Raw genomic sequence first — 4565 nt, forward strand, 5'->3', positions numbered from 1 at the left:
GGCTCCGGCTCCGGCGGCGGGACTAGGCCGGGCGGGGCGGGAGCAGGAAGCCGCTGCCTTTTCCGGGCTCCCCCCCCCCCAGCTCCGTGCAGCGCTTCCTGCCCCGGCCACGAGAGACCGGGACCCCCCACTGCGCCCCCAGCCCCGCCCCCCGCACAGCCCCCAGCCCCTGCACCCCTTTGACTGCACCCCCCAGCTCCCCGCACCACGCCCTGCACCCTGACCCCCTGAACCACCCCCCCGACTGCACCCCCACCTCCTCCACTGCTCCCCGCACGGCCCCCAACCCCTGCACCCCCCCGACTGCACCCAACCCCACTGCACCCCCCACCCTCCAACCCCACTGCAAACCCACTCACTGCATCCCCTAGCCCCCCCTCTGCACCCCACCCAGCCCCTCACTGCACCCCTTGCATCCTATCCAGCCCTCTGCCTCTGCCTCTCCGAGTCTCCTGGGGACACACCCCAGGCCCAGATTTTGAGGTACAAACTTTCCAGTGTGGGCACCTAATGATCCCCCGCCCCCGCGTGCCAGGCTGATGCCCCGGGGGAGGGGGGGCTGAGCAAGGAATGGCGTCTGCGCCCCTCCCCTACCTGCTGCGTGAGCGCCCTCTGGCGGCGAACCGCGGGTGCTGCGCCTCCGCTCCAGCCCCCTCTGAAATTACCGCGCAGGGAACTAACCCTGCGGCCCGGAATAGCTGAATTTCAAAGACGCGGCTCCTGTGGGGCGGGGCGGGGGCCGGCTATAGGGGGACCCCTCTCCCGGCGCTGGGACGTGTTCCCCCCGGGGCAGGCCTGGGGCTGGTTATACGAGGACCCGGCGCGGCTGGGGTGGGGCGGGGTTGGTTATAGGAGGACCCCTTGCCCGAGGCTAGGACGTGGCCCCTCTGGGGTGGCGGGGGGCTGGTTACAAATCTCCCCACACAGCAGTTGGTGAGGGAAGCTGCTGAGGAAAAGTCTGTATCCCATTGACAGGGCTGAGACCGAGCGCAGGCAGCAAAGTGCCATTTGGCCAAGGGCCCCAGGGTCCCACCCGGGCCCCAGGGTCCCACCCGGACCCCCCACCCCACGCCCTGCCGCACAGCGCCCCCTAGTGCCGCACTGGGGTCAGCACTGGCTGCCAGGGGACACGAACACGCCTGCAGTGCAGCCCCAGGCTGGACCAATGGGGTCTCCCCTCTGTGCTCGGCTTGGGGTGGGCCCCGTGCTCCCTGCGCCCCCCATGCCTGGAGCCGGGCCCCGTGCTCCCTGCGCCCCCCATGCCTGGAGCCGGGCCCCGTGCTCCCTGCGCCCCCACACCCGGAGCTGAGCCCCGTGCTCCCTGCGCCCCCACACCCGGAGCTGGGCCCCGTGCTCCCTGCGCCCCCCATGCCTGGAGCTGGGCCCCCTGCGCCCCCACACCCGGAGCCGGGCCTTGCGCTCCCTGCGCCTCCACACCAGAGCCGGGCCCTGTGCTCCCTGCGCCCCCACACCTGGAGCTGGGCCCCGTGCTCCCTGCGCCCCCCATGCCTGGAGCTGGGCCCCGTGCTCCCTGCGCCCCCCATGCCTGGAGCTGGGCCCCGTGCTCCCTGCGCCCGGAGCTGGGCCCCGTGCTTCCTGCGCCCCCACACCCGGAGCTGGGCCCCGTGCTTCCTGCGCCCCCCATGCCTGGAGCTGGGCCCCGTGCTTCCTGCGCCCCCCATGCCTGGAGCCGGGTCCCGTGCTCCCTGCGCCCCCCATGCCTGGAGCCGGGCCCCGTGCTCCCTTCGCCCCCACACCCGGAGCTGAGCGCCGTGCTCCCTGCGCCCCCCATGCCTGGAGCCGGGCCCCGTGCTCCCTGCGCCCCCACACCCGGAGCCGGGCCCCGTGCTCCCTGCGCCCCCACACCGGAGCCGGGCCCCGTGCTCCCTGCGCCCCCACACCGGAGCCGGGCCCCGTGCTCCCTGTGCCCCCACACCCGGAGCCGGGCCTTGCGCTCCCTGCGCCCCCACACCCGGAGCTGGGCCCCGTGCTCCCTGTGCCCCCCATGCCTGGAGCTGGGCCCCATGCTCCCTGCGCCCCCCATGCCTGGAGCCGGGCCCCGTGCTCCCTGCGCCCCCACACCCAGAGCCGGGCCCTGTGCTCCCTGCGCTGCTGCACCCGGAGCCGGGCCTTGTGCTCCCTGTGCTCCCCATGCCTGGACCTGGCCCCGTGCTCCCTGTGTCCCCACACCCGGAGCCGGGCCTTGTGCTCCCTGCGCCCCCACACCTGGAGCCGGGCCTTGCGCTCCCTGCGCCCCCCACACCCGGAGCCAGGCCCCGTGCTCCCTGCGCCCCCCACACCCGGAGCCGGGCCCCGTGCTCCCTGCGCCCCCACACCCGGAGCCGGGCCTTGCGCTCCCTGCGCCCCCCACACCCGGAGCCGGGCCCCGTGCTCCCTGCGCCCCCACACCCGGAGCCGGGCCCCGTGCTCCCTGCGCCCCCACACCCGGAGCCGGGCCCCGTGCTCCCTGCGACCCCACACCCGGAGCTGGGCCCCGAGCTCCCTGTGCCCCCACACCCGGAGCCGGGCCTTGTGCTCCCTGTGCTCCCCATGCCTGGACCTGGCCCCGTGCTCCCTGTGCCCCCACACCCGGAGCCGGGCCCCGTGCTCCCTGCGCCCCCCATGCCTGGAGCCGGGCCTTGCGCTCCCTGCGCCCCCCACACCCGGAGCCGGGCCCTGTGCTCCCTGCGCCCCCCGCACCCGGAGCCGGGCCCTGTGCTCCCTGCACCCCCACACCCGGAGCCGGGCCCCGTGCTCCCTGCGCTGCTGCACCCGGAGCCGGGCCTTGTGCTCCCTGTGCTCCCCATGCCTGGACCTGGCCCCGTGCTCCCTGTGCCCCCACACCCGGAGCCGGGCCTTGCGCTCCCTGCGCCCCCACACCCGGAGCCAGGCCTTGCGCTCCCTGCACCCCCCATGCCTGGAGCCGGGCCCCGTGCTCCCTGCGCCCCCACACCCGGAGCCGGGCCCCGTGCTCCCTGCGCCCCCACACCTGGAGCCGGGCCCCGTGCTCCCTGCGCCCCCACACCTGGAGCTGGGCCCCGTGCTCCCTGCGCCCCCACACCCGGAGCCGGGCCCCGTGATCCCTGCGCCCCCACACCCGGAGCCGGGCCCCGTGTTCCCTGCGACCCCACACCCGGAGCCGGGCCTTGCGCTCCCTGCGCCCCCACATCCGGAGCTGGGCCCCATGCTCCCTGCGCCCCCACACCCGGAGCCGGGCCTTGCGCTCCCTGCGCCCCCCACACCCGGAGCCAGGCCCCGTGCTCCCTGCGCCCCCACACCCGGAGCCGGGCCTTGCGCTCCCTGCGCCCCCACACCCGGAGCCGGGCCTTGCGCTCCCTGCGCCCCCACACCCGGAGCCAGGCCTTGCGCTCCCTGCACCCCCCATGCCTGGAGCCGGGCCTTGCGCTCCCTGTGCCCCCACACCCGGAGCTGGGCCCCGTGCTCCCTGCGCCCCCACACCCGGAGCCGGGCTTTGTGCTCCCTGCACCCCCCATGCCTGGAGCTGAGCCCCGCGCTCCCCACCGGCTGGTGATATGCTGGGGCGTGGCAGGGTTTGGAGCCCTGGTGCAGGGCTGCCGGGATCTCCTGCCACTCAGTGGGGCCAGGGAGGGTCGGGAGGACTCGGCCCTGGGGTCGGGGGCTCTCTGCTCCAGCAGTGAAAGGCTGGATGTGCCCCCGGCCAGGAGGGGGAGCGGGACCCGGTCGGACGGGGCATTGGGAGGAGAACAGCCCCTTGGAGCCGCGGCTTAAAACCCTGAGTGGCTGTTTCTCAGAGATCTGCCCTGGTGATCGTTGGGGGGCCTGGCTGTGGCCTGTGAGGTGCACACAGATCCCTACTAGGCCGGAGAATTCCCGCCCCACTCCCTGCAACATGGGCCCCCTCGGCCGGCCCTGGGGACTGCAGAGCACCCCCCGAATGCCCCACCCCAGTCTCCCAGCCAAGCGTGAAGGCAGCCAGCAGCTGTTCAGCGTGCTCAGGAGGCGAGCTGGTGCCTGAGGCCGGAAAGCTGCAGGGGTGGGCAGGACCCTTGGGGGCGTGCACGGGCATGCAGTGGGGTGCATCTCCTGCTGATGGGCACCGCGGAGAAAAGCCAGGACGCAGAGCTGGCTGCAGCACACAGGGCTCTCCTCCGCACCCTGGCATCAGGACACGTGAACCCCGACAACCATGGAGATGGGGCCAGCGTGGGTCTGTGTCCTGCTCCCACTCTGCCTCTTGCCAGGTAGGTTCCAGCCAGGGATCCAAGGGGGCTGGGGCGCCCTTGGCAATGGGGCCGAATCGCGGCTGGACCTAAGTAACTTGCCAGGCCGAGGGAGATGCACTGGCTGGGTAGAGCTCTCGCCCTGGGGCAGATCAGCCAGAGCCCCTTAGAGGGGAAAGGCCCCCATCCCCCGCCGGAGCCAGCCAGTGCCCCCTGCTCTGGTACTGGATTGGGGCCAGAGTCCCCTAGAGGGGAAAGACCCCGTGCCCCATCCCCCCACCCCCAGAGCCAGCCAGTGCCCCCTCCTCTGACACTGGATTGGGGCCAGAGCCCCCTAGAGGGGAAAGACCCCGTGCCTGCCCC

Source organism: Gopherus evgoodei, unplaced genomic scaffold (assembly GCF_007399415.2).
Source record: "Gopherus evgoodei ecotype Sinaloan lineage unplaced genomic scaffold, rGopEvg1_v1.p scaffold_304_arrow_ctg1, whole genome shotgun sequence".
Lineage (NCBI taxonomy): Eukaryota > Metazoa > Chordata > Testudines > Testudinidae > Gopherus > Gopherus evgoodei.